Source organism: Phacochoerus africanus, chromosome 10 (genome assembly GCF_016906955.1).
Source record: "Phacochoerus africanus isolate WHEZ1 chromosome 10, ROS_Pafr_v1, whole genome shotgun sequence".
Classification (NCBI taxonomy): domain Eukaryota; kingdom Metazoa; phylum Chordata; class Mammalia; order Artiodactyla; family Suidae; genus Phacochoerus; species Phacochoerus africanus.
In genome coordinates, this window is record NC_062553.1 from 36,055,060 (window position 1) to 36,077,915 (window position 22,856).

Genomic DNA, 22,856 nt, shown 5'->3' on the forward strand with positions numbered 1-22,856 from the left:
AACTAGGAACCATGAGGTTGAGGGTTCAATTCCTGGTCTTGCTCATTGGGTCAAGGATCCGGCATTGCCGTGAGCTTTGGGGTAGGTTGCAGACGCGGCTCGGATCCCGCGTTGCTGTGGCTGTGGTGTAGGTCGGGGGCTACAGCTCCAATTCGACCCCTAGACTGGGAACCTCCATATGCCGCGGGTGCGGCCCTAGAAAAAGCAAAAAGACAAAAAAAAAATAAAAATAAAAAATAAAATTGAAGACAGTAAGTATAGATGATCCTGATAAGCTAAAAATCCCCTTTTTAGATTAGGGGATTATGGTTTTTCTAAAAAAAAAAAAAATTTGTTATGGAACCGTGTTAACATTAGTGTAATCATATTAAAGATTATTGCATTGAAGGTACGATAAGATTATATTCCCACAATAAACTAGATCAAAGTTTTGTTTAATTTCTGCCCATTCAGAAAAGGCAGGGTCCTGTAGAGAATAGAATAAGTCTTTCGAATTAGATGGGTCTTGGTTAAAAACCCACCATTATTATTGACCAACTGTATGACCACGTTGAGTCTCAATTTCCTCATTTGTAAATGACTTAATTAAGATCCACCCCAAAAAGTGGCAAAAACTGAAGAGATGATGCACGTAATCAGCCCAGGGTTTGGCGCACAGTAAGTGCCAAATACACGTTATGTATGTATGTTACATAAGGAAAGACTATCTTTTCCCTTTTCCGTATCCCTAATTCTTTTTTTCCCCAATTTTATTGACATGTCATTGACATACAGCACTGTATTAATTTAAGGTGTACAGCATAAAGACTTGACTTCCATATATTATGAGATGATTACTACAATAAGTAGTGGTATTCGTCCATCATCTTACATAGTTACAAAAAAAAGTTTTTTCCCTGTGATGAGAACTTTCATAATCTATTCTCTCTTGATTTTTTTTTTTTTGGCCACACCCATGACATGCAGAAGTTCCCAGGCCAGGGATCAAACCTGTGCCACAGCAGTGACGATACCAGATCCTTTACCACTAGGCCACCAGGGAACTCCAGAATCTACTCTCTTAGAAACTCTCAGATGTACCATATAGTGGTATTACCTATGGTCATTATGCTGTATACTACATCCCTAATACACATTTATCTGATAACTGGAAGTTTGTGCTTTTCAAACACCTTCATCCAGTTCATCCTCATTCATTTTTGTAGAATCATTTATATATTTGAACAATTGGTGTTTAATGATTCTCACTGAAAATCTCTATTGAAAACTTGAAACATGTCCCTAAATTACCAGAAGCATATTCATGTTAATTAATTGTAATAAAGCAAGACTCAATCAGCTTTAATAATTATATTCTGCATTATTTGAAACATTGAATCATTAAACTTCTCTTGGATGCCTTTTTACATAATTGTCCTATTTGTTTCAACTAACACAATCAGACAAAAAGACATGTCAGCTCATGTATTGATTCAACCTAATTTCCGATGTACAACAAATTGGAAGTAATGATACCCTTTTTTTTTTTTCTTAAGTGTTAACAGTGTACACCTAACACATGGACATTACTTGCTGATTTTGTCATTGTATTTAAACTGAAATAAACTAACTTCCAATAATATTTTATATAGTCGGGAAGCTACTTGCACCTTCATGATAGTTTTCTGAATTCCGGTATAATTCCATTTGCCTTTTTTCAGTGGCCTCTTATGCTGAGTAGTTATTCATTTTTGTACATATTGTCCCAAATTTGGCAATCAGTATGTTCTTCAGTTTTCTAAGTACATTTAAAATCATCATTCTGCAATTTGTGGCTGAGTACTAAAATAACTATGAAAAGAATGACAGAATTTAATACACAGATTTTTATAAGAATAGAGTAGGGATGGAGGATTTTAATTTAATAATTTTATGCTCTCTTATACTCCTCAGTGTTGACAAGAGCAAACCGGTGGTTAAAAACATATAATTTAAAATATACTTGCCTTATTAATCACATTATATGATTTGCACCTCACCCCAGAGGTAAATGACATCATCATCCCATTTTACAAGTAAATAAAACTGACTCAAAAAATTAAGCAACAGCTTATATTATGTGTCTTATAAATTACAAGGTTAGGACTAGAGCTCTTGCCTTCAACTCCGCATATTATCATTTTTAAGTCATTCAATGTTCTCTTTACTCTGCTCATCTCAGGTGAGTTTAAATAAATACACTACATTAACTTGCATCAATAACCCTCTTCCATTAAAAAAAAAAAAAGACCGTCAAAGTCATTGAATTGTTATCATCATATGTTAAGACAAGAAAAATGTGCCAATCATAATAATACTGTCCTGAGTGAGGAGGAAAACCATATAATAGAAAACTCCATTTAACTAATAAAGCAAATGGAGAGTCTTACAAGATTTTGACATTACCTTTCTACTGCTTACCAGCCTAGTACAACTGTTTGCTTTAGCTAAGTTCAAAAGGCCAATACTTAGGAATATATTGCCTGCCATATACCTTGATTAAAATGAAATATAGGGTAGAGATTGGATTTGAATTCTGCAGACAGACGTACTTGCGATCCTCACTCTAGTACCTACTAGCAAAATGATCTTAAGCAATTTACTTGAGCTCTCTTAAGCCTCACTTTCATCTTCTATAAAAATATATTTTTAAGGTTTCTGTTAAGAACAAAAGAAAACCTCTAGCTGGTTTAAGCAGACAGGTTTTAAGTGCTTACAAAAATCTACTGGCTGAATAAAGGAGCTATCTAGTTCCTTTGAACAAGCTGAAGTCCAGGACCAGATCAGGTCCCAGAATACCATGCTTCTCGCATTATGTTGCAAACTGACATAGAGCTTTAGGAAGCTCTGACATCAGGAAGCATTTGATCACAGGACCATGTGATAATGTGCACCATCAAAATAAATGCCTGTAGCTTTCCCTTTTCCCCACTTAATACAGTTCCACGTTCCAGTCATGTGTAAGTGCCTCAGATGGGCAAACTCAGCAAAATCCAGAAACTTGGTCTTAAGGGAGCATCAATAAGATAAGATTTTAGCTTCCCAAAGAAAACATGTAGAAGGAAATCAGTTAAGTCAGCCAATCTATTGTGTCAACCACAATAATGATAATACATACTTTGGATTTTAGTTTGGCTGATTACATCAGATAAAGCATATTATGTTCTTGGACCATTATTAATATATAGTAAAATTTCAATGACTTCTAGCTAGTATGGTTATTGTACTAATATTATTGTGCTTGTCCAGCTATCCACATATGTCCGCTTCTTGGTTTTCCTTTGTAAAGCTGGAAGAAAGTGCATTTCAAAAAACTGCACCAAACCATAGGTGAATAATGAAAAAGAAATGGATACAGAGACTAAAAGAAACACAAATCAAAAACAGAGTTTGGTCTTCTTTTTAAAAAGGAAACATTTTCCAAGAATAAGTAAGGAACTCCTAAAACTCAATAGCAAAAAATCAAACTTAAAAAAATGGACAAAGTACTTGAACATACATTTCTCCATAAAAGACAGAAAGGTGACCAGCTGGTATTTGAAAGCATATTCAACATCAGTAATCATCAGGAAAATCAAATAAAAACCACAATGAGATGTTAAACTCACAAAATAAAAACCTGAATAGATAACAAGTGTTGGTGAAGATGCGAAGAAATTAGGATACTTGTATACTCTTGGTGGGAATATAAATATAGAAAACAGTATGGGAGGTCCCTCAAATATTACAAATAGTACTACCATGTGATGCAGCAATCCCCTTCCTGGGTATATTTTTTGAAGTAATTGAAATCAGGATCTTGAAGAGATATCTGTAACCTCATGTTCATTGCAGCATTATTTATAGTAGCCAAGATATTGAAACAACTCAAAAGTCCATTGACAGATAAATGAATAAAAAAAAGTTTGGTGTGTATACAATGGAATAGTATTCAGTCTTAAAAAAGGAAGGAAATATCTGCTATTTGCAATGACATGGATGGACCTGGAAAACATTATGCTAAGTGAAGTAAATCAGTCACACAACGACAAATTATGCGTGATTCTACTTATATGGGATATCTAAAATAGTGAAACTTAGCAAAGCAGAAAATAGATTGGTAATTGCCAGGAGATGTGGAGGAGGAAATGAGGAGTTGTTCAATTGATATAAAGTAGTAGTTGTGCAAGAATTAATGCTTGTAGTTAACAATATGGCATTGTGCACTTAAAAAAATGTTAATTGGGTAGATATCATGTAAAATATTCTTACTATTAAATGTACACACACACACACACATAAATGGACACCCAAGAAACTTTGGAGATAGATCTGTTTATTACCTTGATTATGGTGATGGTATTATAGGTATATGCTTAGGTCTAAACTCATCAACGTGTTTACATGAAGTATATGCAGTTTTTTTGTGTACCAATTGTACCTCAACAAAGCTGTAAAAAAAATAATTTTTAAAAAGTATACAAAATTCATAATATCTGTCCTTTAACTCCTCAGCTTCATAAGCACCGCTGCTGATTTCTATTTTTGTCTTAGTACTCAGTTTTCCTCTGCTGTATTTTCTTCTTCTTCTTTTTTTTTTTTTTTTTTTTTTTTAGGGCTGCACCTATGGCATATGGAAATTCCCAGGCCAGGGGTCAAATCGGAGCTACAGCTGCTGGCCGCAGCCACAGCAATGCAGGATCCAAGCCGCATCTGCAACCTATACCACAGGGCAATGTGGGATCCTTAACCCACTGAGCGAGGCCATGGATCGAACCTGCATCCTCATGGATCCTAGTTGGGTTCATTAACCACTGAGCCAGCCACGAAGGGAACTCCCTCCTCTGCTGTAGAAATATCAGAATAATTGTAGTTCAAATAATTTCTCTGGCAAACTAAGAGTAAGTAAAATCAGACAAATTATTAACTTATTTGAACTGTTCTTTCAATTTTAAATAGAAATAAAAACACCAATCTCAACTGTTATCAGCATCAATGAAGGTAATGTATTTTGAGTATCGTTTGCTTTGTCAATAAAATTAGTTTTGTTGGAGTTCTTTTGTGGTGCAGCAGGTTAAGAATCCATTGTGGCTCAAGTCACTACTGTTGTGCAGGTTCAATCCCTGTCCTGGGAACATTTGCATGCCCAAGGAGCAGCCAAAAATGAATCTTCTTCATTCTCTTGTGTTACAACAACCAAGTCTTCTCACCAAACATGTTAATTTAATTTGCTAAAGACCAGCGGATCTTACTTTAGCTCTGAAGCTTACCTAGAGTTTTACCCATTCATTAGCCCTTTGAAAGATAGGACTTTTCACAGTTGCCCGGCAGCCCAAATTCTCACTCCTCAGGTAAAACCCTGAAAACCTTAAACACAGAGCTATGGTTTGACTTTTATATGTCTAACAGGACATAGTAGCCATGTAGCTGCCATAGTACATTCGGCATTCACATAATAGACGTAGTAGCAATAATAACAGAACTATTAATAGCTGTTATTGAGCACTGAACACTTTTCGGCACTTGTTCATAGTACTTATTCAGTCCATTCAAAAATCCTATGAGGTTACACTATTTTTACCCATTGAAAAAATTTACCAAAGTCATAGAGTAAATAAATGGTAGCATGATGATTTGAAACCAGATTTGGAACCAGAGACCATGTTCTTAACCAGTGAGCTATATGATATTCTGTATAGAACGTTACAAAAACATAATTATAAAGCCTCATTAGTTCACTCTTTGCTATAATAAACTCCATTCTGATATGCTCAGAGGTCAATGTCTTCTAACTTATCACCCAGATCTTTGGTAAATATTCACTGAATAGATGCCTAGATAGCATATCTGACCCACTGAATCAGGATCTCTTGATATAGAACCTGGGAATCTGTCTCCTAGAAATTCTTATCCTCAGAAAAATCTGTGAAATAGTTCTCTAAGTTTTAAAGTCTAGAAGAGTATTATGTTTTCCTTTGGATCAAAAGGCTCAGCTCCCTGCTTTGAAATAATGCTACTCCTATAAGTCAAGAAAGAGCCTGAGATTTCTATGCTTTTGGCAAAAATAGTTTCACCATGCACCTTGAAACATGAGCAGTGGAGAGAATTTCAAAGAGGCACCAAATGTGGCAAGCTGGAAGGAAACAGAGGCATCTTCCTTGTGTAAATATTTTCTAAGCCTGGGGCTTGAAGGCAAATCTAGTATTGCTGGGGCCTGTGCTTCTAAAATTAATTTATGAATACAGGTAAAAGTTGATTTTTAAAGCCTTTTAAGTCTTTGTTTCTAGGTTTAGAAACAAAGATGATTACATGCAAAGTAACAAAAACACTTGCCTATGCATTATCATGGGGGGCATCAAAATCCCTTCATTTCACCTTTAAGTCCTCTCCTTTTAGAGAGAATCTTTGAATATTGTTAGTCAATATTATGCTCATGATTTTTCTGTTTTCTCTTTTTTCTTTTCCTTCAGAATCTTCCTTGAAACAGAATATGATTGATTTGCCTTGCCAAAGGCTACCTCAAAGCATGCTGGAAGAGAATCAGGCCTGGACCTAAAAGAAAAGGTTAGATTTATGGCAGTTTTGAAGTTTTTCTTTGTTGTGATATTGTTATTGTTGGAACCTCTCATGCAACATGGTGACAATTCAGTCACATCTCATCTATAATGTTATATATTAAACCCAAGTTCAGGTGTATCATGGGCAGAAAGGAGGGCATAAGGGGAGTATAAGGTCCAGGAAATCTCATAAGGCGAAATGGACTGCTTTTAGTTTGGGGATTGTAGTGTGGAGAGAGTAACACCATCCAGCAGACTTGGGGTCATTTTAGGAATTCTGTCTCCAACAAAGAGAAGATAGACAGGACCTGGCATCACCTCCAGGATACAGGCTAGACAGAGAGAAGACATGAATGGACTTTCAGTTTTTTAGAACATGGGACTGGGCACTGTCTCCTTTCTGTTGTAAACTTAAATATTTCTGGGCTGCAAAGTTTTACAAAGAGATGGGTTTTCTTTTAATGAGCTCTCCTCAGTTGTGGTGGGTGAATGGGTGGGTTGAGTGTTCTCTGGAGTACTGGGTCTACATTACAAAGAATCGCAGTGATAAAAAAGGAGTAAACAAACACGGTTCTTCCTCACATAGTACACTTCTCCTGAAGGTACTGTGACTATTCACTACTCCCCTGTCACAGTTATTCACAGTCATTCTCTCACAATTATGTCCTGGTTTATAATCACCCCTCCACATATATTCATTGAATGAGCTGCAGTATGCATACTTACTGGTAAACATAGGATGCCTCTTGGGGATTGGCTCTGTCAGTAGCTACCATTAACTCTAATGTATCCATTAGAGTTGCAGGCTTACCCTTCCAAGCCCTACCGTACCTGCCTCTGGCCCTTTTTGCCCTCTTGACTCATTCATTCATTCAGTGCATTTTTATTATTGAGCACCTCTAAATCATAAAACATAATTTAGGCTTTAGACAAACAAAAGTGAACAAAATAGACAAAAATCCCTCATGGACCTCACATTCTAGAAGGAAAGACTGGCATAAATGATGTAAATAGGCAAATACATATAGTATTTAGTGGTGAGTACTAAGGGGGGAAAAAATGAACCAATAAAAGAAGATGTGAAGTACTATGAAGACAAGGGAAGAAGGGTGAAAATTTTGAGAGAATAGCTAGAGTTAAGCCTTTTGAATAAGCTGAATTTTGATTAAAGAGCTGTTAAGGATTAAGACATGTGGATATCTAAATAAACAGCATTATATGGAGGAGGAAGTGGCAAATGCAAAAGGCCTGAGATGGGATCAAGCCTGGAGTATACAAAAAGCAGCAAAGAAGTCAGTGGTTGGAGTGGAGAGTGAAAGGGAGAGTAGTAGCAGGTGGACTGGTGACAAATGGCAGTGGAGGACTTTGTAGATCATGTAAGGGCTTTTGTTTTCCTGTGCGTGAGCCAGAAACCATCCACTGCTCAGTGAGGATGAGCAGCAATCTTGGCATCACTTAGGAAACCTTAGACGTGCCCCTGCCAGTCTTTTATATAGAAAGTGTTATTTCCCATTTCTGCATTTTGATTAAATGTACCCTCTAGTTCTGACCATGGTTTTATTTGTATGTGTGTCTCTCCTAGTGTTTGGACTTTTCTATCAAAATCTTTAGTTTGATTTATCTCTCTGGCTCTTTGTAATCTTGTTGCTTTGAATAAGTATGACTTGCCTTAACCTGTTCCCATAGATAAACTTTTGGGCCAGTCTTCTCTGCTCCATTTTCAGATAGGCACTTGGGCAATTTTTCAGTGATTTTCACTTTTCTGGTCATAGTAAAGAATGGCTCCGATGTAGACTAAGCTAGTTCAAACTACATGTTAGGAGTCTTCCTTAAGATACTGAGATAGAGCTATTTTTTTCCTTCCAGATATGTCCTCTATTAAGAGCTTTCTGATGTTCAGAAAGACAATGACTGCATTTTCCAGTTAGACATTAATACCGTGTGTACATGTGTAGCTCAATGCACCTCAGATATGATAGGATATGTGATCTCTATTTGGAAAGAAAGTAGGGGATTTTTGAAAATGTTTATATGACAACAATGGTACTTATGAAAATGTTTGTATGATAACAATGGTACTTATGGATGCTGGTTAATCACAGAGTGGGTCTGTGGTGGAAATTTGTTGACTATGTACCCAGAATTCATGTCCACCTTCCTTCATCTAAGTATATCCAGATGCTCAGTGACTACCCAGTAGTGTATTTCAGCTTTGTATATATGTGAAATAAACTAGCCACAGAATGACAGACACTGCATTATTCCATTTATGTGAGAGACAAAAAGTAGTCAGATTTATAGAAACACAGACTGGAATAGTGGTTGTCCAGGGCTATTGGGAGGGGGAAATAGAGTGTTGTTCAATGGGTATAAAGTTTTAGTTATATAAGGCTAGTAAGTTCTAGAAATCTGTGATGAAATACACTGCCTATATTTAACCATATTATATTGTGAAGTTAAAAAGTTATTCAGAAGGTAAATCTCATATAAAGTGCTCTTATCACAAAACAAAAAGTAAGCAAACCAAACTGCAGGGGGGCATAAGGAAACTTTTAGAGGTTATGGGTATATATCTATTACTTTGATCTCAGTGATGGTTTCATGGTATATGTGAATGTCCAAACTCATCAAATAGTATACATTAAATATATACAGTTTTGTGTACATCAGTTATGCATTAACAGAACTGTTAAAAAAATCTGTTTGTTGATTTAAATTTTTCAGGGCTTTTCACTTTTCTGGTCATAGTAAAGAATGGCTCCAGTGTAGACTAAGCTAGTTCAAACTACATGTTAGGAGTCTTCCTTAAGATACTGAGATAGAACTATTCTTTTCTTTCCAGATATGTCCTCTAATAAGAGCTTTTTTTTTTTTTTTTCCCAATTCTGCTTATACAACATTTAGAGTGAGGGAGAAGGAATTTTTCAGTTCAAGTAGGATCATAATTATTGCATTAACTAAGATTACAGATCATAGTAAAAACAAACAAAAAGGACCTTTTTTCAGCAAAGCAGTGCTTCATTTTTTTTTTCTTTTCCCTTTCTGTGAGTATTCAGTTCACCTTTGGCCTGAATTTGCTGCGCTTGTAGGAACTCACTGAAAGCCAGTGTAACGTACCAATACACTCCAATCTCCTGAACTTTCTTCACCATCTCTTAATGCTATGCTCTTAAGAGATATGTTTTGTGTCCTGATATACAAAGGCAACAATGTAACCAATTACACGAACACCTATGGACGATCACCACCTTCCCAGCTTGAGATAAATTCAAGCAATTCTCCACATTGTATTTCCTGTTCAGTTAACCCCTCACCTTCTCTTGCCAAATTCTTTATCAGTCATAACTGTTATGTTTGCAAATAAACGTGGACCCCCTTCAAATTGGCGTAAACGGTAAAGGGATTCATTGGCCTAACTAGAGATCAGAGTAAGGACACTACAGAGTTTGTGGGTCTAAAAGCCCAATAGTGGTATCAAATATCTCATCCCTCTCTCTCTTTCCTTTTACTCTGAAAGCCAGAATAACAAGTTTTATCCTAAAATGAGCTGATCTAATGTATAGGCAATGACAATCCACTGTGATTGGGGCTGTATTTTCCCTCATCCATATTGAGCAAAGGAAAAAAGTGTTTATCAAACAATATTTTATTTCAAGGAATTCAAACTGGGAGTATCAGCTGAAATCATTTTCCCACTCTTAAACCATCCTTAAACATAGGTGAGGTAATGACCTACATTGACTGAGCTAAAGTAATCAGAGCCTATAACTGTACTGGAAGGTGGGGTCAGCATCAAGAGATATATAGGCTGTGCTAAAAACAGTGGCTATGAGGTAAACATTTGGATGCACTTTGGAAAGAAAAGAGGGGATAGCGGTCAGGTAGGAAAGAGACAAATTTCCATTTTAGAGAAATAATTCTAATACTGCTTAGTGAGAATCAGGAATCCACTGAAAGAATCCATGGGATGAGAAACAGAAATTATCTATGCCCAAACCAGTAGATGAGAAATCAAAATTCAAAGATAGACAAGATGTAGCAAGACATGGCTTCAGGGACTGAGAACTGTGTGATTCAGTATAATTCTATTGGTTGATGTTTCTGGACCAGAGAAGTTTTTCACAGAACAAGTACCATCAAGAAAAAAGTATATGCCTTTGGTTACCCAGGGCACTGATTGAAAATCTACTTATTAGCACAGACCCAAATCCACTGCTCAGGGTATATAAACATCTGAAGAAGATTTAATGTCATCAGTATAATACATGGGTTCTAAGTAAAACTCTGGAGTCAGACTGATGGGGTTCTAACTTCAGGTCATCTCTTATTAATTTTTTAATCTTGTGAAAGTTATTTGATGTCTAAGAACCTCAGTGCCTTCAATCTTCAAATGGAGATAATTGTACCAATATTGCCAGTTTAATTTTTTATTTAAATACGGTAAAGAATATAGAATGTTTAGAAGGAGTACCTTTCTCACAGTAAATGCTCTATAAATGGTAGATATTAGTATTATACTTTAATGCAAAGGACTTTTTTTCTGGATAGTAATTACATGTGCCAAATACAGACTTACCCTCAAGTTGGTAACTCCTTGAGGTGACTGGCCCTTGAGCAGATTCAAGACACTGATATAAAACTATTGTGTGTTCAACTGAGGTACTATGAGAGTTCTCCTAATGCCTCCTTCACTCTATAACTTTCAAGGGCTTAGTGCTTCAGTACTCTAACTTTGAGTTCCCTGAAAGTGTCCCTGGGATCCATGTGCATATCCATTTTCATTGGTAATACCTTTTAGGGCTTTCTCAGGCTATTTGAGTTATGTGTGTGAATGGGGCCCATGAGGGCCCCTCTGCTCATATATATTTGAGGGTGTGGTGAGGTAATTACAAGGCATTTAAGAATTAGTGCTATGATACCAGTCATCTCTGAGAAGCAAGCCAAATAAGCAACACCCCAAACAGGAAAAGTGGCTATCTGAGCTGTCTAAATACAACTAATGTGCCTGGGCTGCTTGGAATCTGAGCCTCCTTCTTCTGACAGCACTGCTGGCAACAGCACAGGGGAGAAGGTTCTCTGATGAGTATATTTAACTATGTCTTGCAGTAACCAGCGTACCACTTTTCCTACCCATCTGGGGAAACAGATCATTGAGTTCTCTGTTCTCCTCCCTAAAAAAATTTATCCTGAGAACTTTAAACTATGGCTTAGGACCTTGAAGTAATCATATGGCTCAAGGGAAATTCACAAAACATTGAATGAAATTATTTACTGATCTCTAGTCTTCTCTTGCAGCAAGAATTTTCTGAAAAAAAAAATTGTATAGCCATGTTGATGAAGACTACTTTACTTCTTATCCCTGATAGTAAGCTATCTGGATGTGGAAGTACCTATTTTCAAGTATTACTACATTTTTTCAGTACACAATGCACTTTGATACAAAATGAACAGAATAAAATGTGAAGGTTGTGACTATCATCCACCCCATAATCTAAAAGGGTACCATCCATGGTTCATCATATCAATGTGCTCTTCTTGGTAGGCTGTTCCTACGTAGCCAGTTCTGGGATGAGTCATATTGTCACAATATTGGCGTAAGGCCATGCCCTGTGACTTAAAAACCTGTACGTTTTAATTAGACATCTGGAGATTCATGCTTACATACAATAGATAAATCCACTTTTAAAATTCTAGCGAGTTAACAAATGATCATTTAACTCCATATTAGCATAATTTCCTGTTCACATCTAGGATACCAATTTCAAGCCTTATAAACATAAGAAATGAAGAGATTCATATTCTCAGGACATAACAACTCAGTTATCCAGGCCTAAAGTAATGTAAATGAAGCTGTGGAGTTTGTCATTTGGTGGAGCAGAAGCTTCAGTGTGTTCACTCTTTTTCCATTGTGTGATATCTAAGCTCTACATTTATGATGCAAATGCTAGCAGGCAAAGTGCAACTGAAATCAATATGATTTTGCTTCGTATTCATGCAACAGATGCCATCTGTACAATATTCTTTTGGAGGATGTTTAACAGAACTATAGAAAGTAATGACTGTTCAAATATAAATGACACTTTTGATTTCAACTGAAAAGCAACCCTAAGCACCAAAGAAGTACCGCTAATATCAGTTCTGAAGAAAGTCAGCATCTTTTAAACCATCAAAAGCAGGAAGACACTCATTGACCTAAGTAAGCTTGTAAGAAGAAAGATCAACCGTTGCTGTATCATAAAGAACTATCCATTTCAGGGATCTAATACTTCACAAGGAACTGATGGTCATTAAGAAAATTTTTCACATTATTTTCTAGTTGAGCCACCAAGCCACTTTTACTTCTAATACATTAACTCATGTCCAGCTTTGCTGAAGCTAATATGCTGCCACTAATGATATACTAAAATTTCTCATTTTTACCAAAAAAAAAAAAAAGCCTAAACAAACAAAAAAGAACAATAAAAACAGCCAGTAAGTCTTTGGTTGGCCAGAGAACCAACTCTGCTGCTATTGTAGGTTTATTTCATGAAATGATAGAAAAGCATGGCTTTAGTTCTGGACCTTAAATTCAATATTGTAATCACATGTCTTCTCTATAGAGTTTCTACTGATGCAAAAGAGTTAAAGAGATCAGCAGATCTGAGAAAGCGTTGTCCAGGACAACAGGACAATACTTCTTCTAACAAGATTGCCATTTAGAGAGGTTCAGCAGATGGCATAAACAGCCCTACTCTAGTACCCCACATGTGCTCAAGCATTGGATGGGGACATGTGATCCCCCAAAACTAACAAGAAATCTCCAAATGCAGCAACTGCAGACTGTCAGCCAACAAACTGTTTGCAATAAGTTCTCTCAGTGAGACCCTTGAGCATTTTATTCCCATGGCCAGCATAAATAAATTTGATTTTTTCAAATCAACCTATTATTTTAGTTATTTTCTCACTAATCCATACATTTATATTGTATATGAATTCCCTTTACTCATGGATTTTCTAGGACAAAATAATTGAGCATGTAATTTTTTAAGTTTAAAATGAGTTATGAACATCATGAGCGACCTATATAGTTTCCCTAGACAAACTAGACTAGTCTTTTGTCCTTTTCATCCTTTCTTCCTACCACACCCTACCTGGCATAATTTGTATACATCAAGTAATACACAAGATCCAATTAAATGATTTCCAAAATGTATACAGTGATGAACCCTGACAAACATCATTTTCCCATGGCTTGCCTTTAAAACTGTGTTAGGAAAGATGGGAAATGAAATCCCATCTTAGCAGCCTATAGCAGAAAATTCCTTATTTACTTTTCAGGAGCTTAAAGTCTCAAATACATCTTAAAATATTCTCATACTCGATTGAGTAGCAAAAAAAAAAAAAGATTTCTGCAGGTCTACAACTTGCTGAAGCTCCTGGCTTTTTAACAGCAAGGAGGTCAAAGGGAAAGTTTGACGATTCTACCAAGTATATTAGATAAAAGCCAGTGGATAGCTTTGCATTATAACCAAGACAGACATGCTAGAGATAAAACAAGTTGACATATTAAAGTGCTTTGCTATTTCCAGCCTTGTAACTAATATAAAATGTTATAATGAGTTCATTGGGTTTCGAGTATGAACTTAAAAACCACAACCCATCTTCTGAACCTTACGTTTGTGCACTACTGTCAGGCCAAGAGTTGCTTCTCTGTGTTCATGGAAACTTGAATTCTATTTTGCTATCTGAAATCTAGTTGCTCTCTCAGTGTCTTAATTCAGTGAGTGCAAGTGAATTCTTTGAAGTGCTTTAACTTTCTAATGCATTTACCACTTAGTTCAAAGAATTAGAAACAAATTTACATCCCTTTGAATTTATCTTTTCGTGAGCACTGTGTTCATTGGTCAAGGTACGTGGTCTTAGCACATGTGTAAGCTAACAGAGAGCAGTCATGAAAGAATCACAAGTTGGATAATCCACTCACCTATTATTGGCTTCTTTTTCATGTCTATAGAGTAGAACGTGTTTTATTCCACATTTTATCTATTGATTATTATTAGTTTGCCTGCAATTATCACCTTTAATCTAGAACCAAAAATAAAGCTAATCATGGTTATGACTCGCCCCTTAAAAAAGGAAATATTGCTACCTCTGAGGATTATGAGAATGAATGAAATGAATGAGAATGAATTTCAGTATAGAATGAAATTCCATATATACACAAAACAGATTATTTTAAGTGCTGACAATTTTAAGTGTCTGTTAGGAGCCTACTGTTTTTACATACACTGTTTCCGTCTCTCCTTTCTACCTTCCTTCCTTTCCTCTTTCTTTCCTTACCTGCCATGCTTGGAACTGAGGTTATGAAGACATCTCCCATCATTGAACCTCCATATCATTCAGTCATGCTTTGGCTTATGAAAGGCATTTTCAAATATTTTATAATAATAACTCTTTACAAAGCAATTTCTAACTTGTACACCTAAAGGAACTGCTGCATTTATAGCACAGAAGCAAGACTCGAGGCCTGGGATTATTTTACATGTTAATTTTCTGTCAATTTACCCATCTATAGCCAAGTCTTCTCCATGCAACCTTTATAAGGCTTTGAGTACCTGCTCTTGTAAACCATCAAATTAAGGCACTTACAGTTAGTGTACCTGTATATTTACTACTCATGCATGTTAACTGGGAAGAATAGAATACTGAACAATTAACATAGTGTCAATTCAGTGTTAGCTTTGGAAAACCAAACAGGTTTGGTTTAATAGAAAAGGAAAGATCTGTAGCCAGGTGCATTAGTTTTCCATGACTACAAAATAAATTTCTAGAAACTTTATGATTTAAAACAATACGTGTTTTTTACTTCATATTTTCATGGGTCAGGAATCTGAACATATCTATCTTAGGGGGATTCTGCTTAGGATTCCACAGCTGCAATTAAAATTTTGGCCAGGACTGGGGTTTCTTATGAAGATCTGGAATTTGTTCCAAGATCATGTGCTTATTGGAAGAATTCGATTGCTCTTGTTTGTAGGACTGAGGCCCTTACCTTCTGAAATCTTATCACTTAATGTTCTTGATAGGGAATTCAACTTGCCTTTTCAAGGCCACTCACAGAGTCTCTTACTCCAGTGTGGATCTTAGAATTATATTTATTATATTTAGTCTAAAATCATAGATATGTTAGACTGCCAGGAAGTTTTTGGGCTACCCACAGTGAAATCTGAGGACCAAGACAAATGCTTAATTTCCTTTATACCTTTTGTCTAAAGTTTATTCTAAGATTTTTCATTTCCATTTCTCTAGTGCTTTCCCATTTAAAAAGTAATTACCGTTATATTTTCTAATCTGGTTCTAATCACTCCTGTGGTGATATAAGACATTATGATTTCTGTTCTTACAAGTGAAGAGACTGAGCTTCAGCGAGGTTAATCACTAGCTGAAGTTCTCACAGGTAGTACGAGGTAGAGCTAGAAAGTGATTCAGATTTCCAGACTTCTGTTCTTAATTTGATATAACCTATCATAGGTGTAATGCCTCTGTAAAGATTGCCTTAGTAGGTACCTTACAAGGTCCATAAGGATTATCTTAGCCCCCCCATATATGATTGCATAACTGAGTGGTATCCTCAATAAGGCAAGTTGGGCTAGATGTCCACAAATACACAGAGATGCAAAAATATTTTTAACTTATGTTTTCTGGCTATAGAGATATGGTGGAGTCACTGTCATATTCCTTTCCATCTCAGAAGCTTGTATAAAGAGTTCCCTGGTGTAGCATATTTGAGATACCAATCCAGATATTGATGTACTAAAAGAATTTCTAATGAGACCTCTGTTCCCTACTATTTGTTTTCAAGATCTGTTCACCAGAGACATGATACAAATCTCAGAAGGTATCACTGAGTTTCAAATTTCCCTTAATAAAACATACTGAGTTTTTCATAATGTATCCCTCATTATGGCTCTGGGTCAGCATGCCCCCATGGCTAAGTACAATGGTGCAAGAAAAAGTTGGTTAAAAAATAAAGATGTCTTAAAATAAGATCCAGAGTGCAGCTAAATACCAGATCTGACTGCGCCAAGTATTAGAATGCAAAGATGAGTTCTGATGATATGACAATGACCAGGGAGATAAGGAATGTCTGAAATCCTTCTTGGCCAAAAATTCTATATGGAAGATGGATGAATAAAAGGCAGTGTCAAAAGAAAGAAAATTAGCATTATTGTTAGCTGGACTGGTATCCTTCTATGATTAATCCCACTCCCATCCCAAGCAGAAGAATTCTCTGGTATGCTGACCTTAATATTGAAGCACAAATTCAAGGATGATGAAACCTCCTTAAACCAGAAACCCCAATCCTGACTCAGTATTTTTTTATACTTTAAGCAGTCACATACTTCAAGAGAAAAATGAGGGTCAGCCAGGGTATGGGTAGAAAAGAGAAAAAAAAAAAAGAGAAGGAATCTTCTAGGCCCCTGAATTTTAATTTCTGAGCGATCCTGATCTCGGGTAAGGGAACCACGTGATCAGTGTTGAATATTGCCGATTGTATTAACTCTGTTGAAGGAGCAAAATTTGGGAGTATGCATATCATGCTTGGAGAAGAATTGGAGAGAGCTTTTCCTCTTTCCAACATAAAAAAATATTTTTTGTCACTGCTATGGCATGGGTTTTATCCCTGGTCTGGGAACTTTGGTATGCCAAGGATGTGGCCAAAAAATAGTTTCTGTAATACCATTGTCACAATCTGTAGAATACTAGAATCAATAGAAATATTGAAATATCTTTCAATTTGGAGAACAGCACTATGTATGTTCTTAAATAAGCCTAGAAATGCAGATTGAAACAACATTAAGCAAATTGAATTGCTGTAAAAATTCTATAGTGCCAATGTGTATTTGTGAATGTTTATGTGCAATCGACTTGTTTGCCCATGGAGCCGATTTTTCAAGAACAATACTAATATCTCATCAAACATCAGTGTTTTGTAGTCTGAGTAGAGGCTGAGGCACAGTTAGCATTTCAAGAGTTTTATTGGGTAGGTAATGTTTGTGAAGGGGGAATTGTAGAACTAGCAATGTTGAACAGGGAGAATAACATACTGCAATGAAAATAGACATCTTTACCAAACCACAAGCAGCAATCGAACACCACCACCAAAAATCCCCATTTTGAGGAAAATGGCATTGTCTTCGTTCCTCCACCATGGTCAGTATTTGTCTTCCCAAGAAGAATGTACAGCTTGAAAGCTGAGATGATCTCTAACATGTGAATAACTGGAGGCTGTCAGTAAACTGTATTCCTTACTGCTAAACATGAACTCTTCTTCGTGATAGGAGATCCAAGTGGTACATCTCCATGGCCGCAATGATTGGCATCTTAAGTAAGCCAGATTAGAAAAGTCTGACAATGAAATAGTCATGCGAATATTCCCAACCAATCATTTAAGCAAACTTAGTTGTGTGCATAGGTAAGTGTGTGTGTGTGTGTGTGTGTGTGTGTGCGTGCGTGTGCACGTGCGCGTGCTCCTTTTCTCTTATAAGGTCAGCTGCAAGAACTGCCAGATAGAACTCCTAAAATCTGACAGGATATAGAATTTCCTCATTTTTATAATCTGTTCTGAGAAAAATAAATAAATAAAAAGGAGTTGCCATCGTGGCTCAGTGGTTAATGAATCCAACTAGGAACCATGAGGTTGTGGGTTCGATCCCTGACCTCACTCAGTGGGTTAAGGATCTGGTGTTGCCATGAGCTGTGGTGTAGGTTGCAGATGTGACTTGGATTCCGTGTTGCTGTGGCTGTGGTGTAGGCTGGCAGCTGCAGCTCCAATTCAACCCCTAGCCTAGGAACCTTCATATGCTGCAGGAGCAGCCCTAGAAAAGGCAAAAAGAAAAAAATATATATATATTCTGTTCTGAAGAGTGAATATAAAATGATGACTGGCTTAATTTTCAATGAATGCCTCCCATATTCATGTCAGATCTGAAAATGATCTCAAGATACTATATTGCTTAGCTTTTTGCTTTCATAAAAATGAGGCATTATGATCCCTCTTACATGAAACAGCAGGTGAACTGGAAGAGAACTAGAAGCCTTAAAGGAATATATGATACCTGGCCAGCACACATTACATCAAAAATGCCATCTAGGAAGGGATCTTTTTGGAAATCTACTTAAACATCTACAGACTTTTAATTTAAGTTGGTGCTATAATTACAAATAAGGAATTTGTTACATTCTGGGTTTAGCTAAGGACAGATATATACCACATTGGTTTCTGGACTAGAGAAGATGGATGAGGTTTTTATTTAATCTTGCCCTTAGGTTTTAGAGTTTTATTTATAGTGACCTGTGAATCACTCCTGGCTTGGCCCAGAGGTCAAATGGAAATACCAACTGTAAAATGCAATTATTTAAGAGAACTAGGCCACATTTTATGATAGTTTTATAAAAATTTGGCTTTTATTGTTAACAGAAATCACAGAAATTTAGAGAAAATAAATCAAGCAATATTCTTTATATTTACTATGCTTTGTACTCTGTGTTTTTATGAATACAGCACAGCCTGAAAGTCTGCCGTTATCTATAATGAAGTAGCTAGAAACATGAATTGGTGAGATTTTTCAGAATGTTTGGGACAGGAGAGATGTGATAATTTGATCATTTTCCAAATATTCTCTTCAAATTCCAAAAAAAAAAACACCCCATTTTATTTTTAAAAACAGATGGTGGGCCAGATTTGATCTACAGGTCATGTTTACTGACCCTTGCTGGAGAGAAACTTTCTAGATGCTTGGAAATGTAGAAACCATGCATCTAAACTTTCTTGGCTTCTAAAAGCTCATCCTGATATGTACTCATGTCCTCACTATTCCCAGAGACTAGCATGATTGTGATCTGACTGTTTAAAGATGACTTCTCAGCTACTGAAATAATATCTCTTTTTAAAACTGAAGTATGATTGATTTAAAAACTGTGCTAGTTTCAGATATATAGGAAAGTGATGCTGTTTTATATACATTTCAGATTAGTTTACATTATAAGTTATTACAAGATACTGAATATAGTTCCCTGTGCTATACAGTAAATCTTTGTTGCTCATCTATTTTATTTATAGTAGTTTGTATCTATTAATCCCACACTCCTAATTTATGCCTCCTCTATCCCTTTCCCCTTTGGTAACCATAAGTTTGTTTTCTATGTCTGTGAGCCTATTTCTGGTTGGTATATACATTTATTTTGATTTCAGATCTCCACCAACCTACCAGCCCACCCTAGCAAAGAAGAGGAATTCTGTGTTCCCTAAGCACAAAGCCCTGACTGATACACTAGGCAGAAAGGACTGGACAGTCATAGAAGGCGGGGTCCATTTAATTGAAATCACTGAGGCATATAAATAAGTTTTCCTTAATAGTCTGTAATTCTAAAATTTGAGGGAAAAGCTGCCTTAAAATGTGCATGAATAAAATCTGAAAAATAATAGTGAAACCTTAGGGATAATGGTGTCAGGACAAATCTGGCACACTGTTATCTTCAGTAGGTGAAAATGCAGGAAAATATGCATCATTCTGTATAACATCACTAATATTGGTAAGCTCAATATTTGTGTTTCTACCATGGCAAGTTTTATCGTTTTCATAAACAGAGATTTCTGGCTTTAACTCATTGACAGCATAATGCCATTTCCTATTGCATGATTCATCAGCTTCATTTAATTAAACCGAATCATATAAAGGCAGAATTCAGCCAAGCATTTCTGTCCTTGAACCACGTTCTTCCCTTGAAGTCCCAGACCTGAAGGGAGAAGCACAGGAGGTCAAACATTGCCTCAAATTTAGATTATTTCTTTTCCTTGGAAAAAAGTTCCAGGTCTTTCTACATATACAGTTCATAGTATGGAAATCTAAAAGCAATTATAAAAGATGCTGTTCTCTAAGATTTAAAATGCCCCTATCAAGCATCCAGAACAAATAGTTATTGCTGTCACAGAACTCTGAATGTATTGATTCTACCTGACTTCTGTTATTCCTTTCATTACTGAGACTAAATCCTAAAAACCATCATTACCATATATTTGTTTGACAGTGACCTTGTTTCATGTCTGTTTCCAAAATGCGCACTGATTTTGTGCATGATGAAAAAAGATACTTTTATTCAGGATTAAAGATTTAAGTCATTGTGAGTTTGGTAAAGTTTGTCTATTTCTTTTTAATTATAATAATTTTAGTAGCTATTATGTATTGAATAACTTCTATATGAGAGACATAGTGCCTAGTATTTATAGCCAATCTTTAAATAAATCATGTGAGAGAACACTATGCTGATTTTATAAAGCTATAAAATGTTTAGTTGATGCGTGCAAAACCATACAGCTAAATGTCAATGTCATTTTAATCCCAGGTCTGTTTTGTTTCAAGCCCTTCCTTTGTTCATTTATTCCCCTGCAGTGACATTCTCGGTTTTCTAAACGTGGGGGAGAAAGGATCCCTCCCAGGTTTAACTTTTTTAGTCAGCCAACCTGGATGAGGAAAGGAAAGCCATGCTCATTTACCTGCATCTTCTCAGAATTCCCATGTTCCCCTGGCTGTGTACTAAATAATCAATGTTGTAATTGCATACCTGTCTTAAAGAGCTCTCTGATTTTGAAGACTTTTCAACAAGTCCTTGTCAGTAGATGAGAAAGTTCTGCATTTATTTAGCAAGTGTTTTATACATATAATTTTTTAAATCCACAGATGAAGTGCCTACAGAAATAAATACAAAGTAATAAAGGAAAAATAAAAGAAAAACACATATGCAAGCTAAAAATGATTACATTTCAAAAATGACAGCATTGAAGAACTGTAGAAACATAATTGTGATAAATGAATATGACAAAAGAATTTAAGAATGATACTGATCACACTTATTTTTTCTCTATACTGTGTGGAACAATATTTAATACATATATTCATACTGACTTTGGAATTATGTCCCTGGCTGTGACAAACTCTCTTCCGTATATAGGGAGATTATTTGAGGCCTCATTCATCACAATGTCCCACAGGGAATCTGGAGACTCCTGAGTTGATGGAATTATATTACTTGTGCAGCATGCATGTTTGTTACAAGTGTTTTTATATAAACAGTGGAGTCCTTTTGTTTTGCCTCTCCGTAGTGAAGTCTGAACTGAACTGAGAAAGCAACAGAATAGATTTCAAATTTGCTTAACCAATATTTTCTGACAGTTGGTTTTTAAGTATTAGAATTGAGTTATTTATGGATGCTGTGAAATTCTCTGGAGAAATCTAAAAGGCAGACTTTCCTGTCCAGAATATATTTGAGAAAAATCTACCAAAAGACAAAATGTTGGATTAGGGTCTTTTCTTCATTTTTGACTCAGAGTATTTCCCCCTAACAATTAATTAGACAAATGCAGCATATCTAAATTACCATTTAAAAATCTTGTTTCCGTTTTTGTATTCAATTTTATTCTCAGGGCTAGATAACAATATTTTATATTCATGCACTTCACTGCAAAGGGATTAAGTCATCTGCAAAGTCTTTTTAAGTCTATTTTGAAATAAGGTAGAATATAAATAAATGCATTAATTAAAAAGTAGAGAAAATCTTCATTTGGTCGATTTGTTTCATTTTAACTTGTGTTAAAAATGTTTCTACATGGATAGCTTTGAAATAAGTGAATATTAGGTTTTAAAAACTTTTAAATACAATGTATTTATCAATTTATAACTACATTTTTTTAAACTGTGATTATATTGTCCATGTTTAATGGAATTGCAGAATACATTAAATTTAGTGGAAAAGAAGGGAATCTCAAAGGGATCAGGGAAACTTGGTTTGGTTCAATCATTTATCACTGCCACTGGGCAAACTTTCCTTTTCTATAACTCCTGCAGGAAGTCTAGTTTCACTGACTTAATTATTGTAATCCTTTAACTAGCAAGCAACCAGTGAAGCAAAGAAGGAAGAACAGATGAAGTGATAAGAAAATTCAGAATTTAAATCTGTTTTAACTTCAAAAAAGTTTGTTTGTGCAACTTATGAGAGCTGACTTAATCTTTTCTGTTAATCATTCAGAAGCTAGCCAAACATAATTAACAGAAAAGGAAGCCAGGAGATCTGGAGAGAGATATCCAGAGGGGATACTCTGAACAAAAATCACACTGTTTGGTATTCAAGACAGACTTATATAAGGTAACTCTCTCTTGTCATGGTGCATTATGCAGATTACAAAAGCCAAAAGGAATTTTTCTTGGCAGGCCTCTTCCTTTTGCCCACAGTATAACCTTGACAGTTAGGCAAGAAGATTTAAGA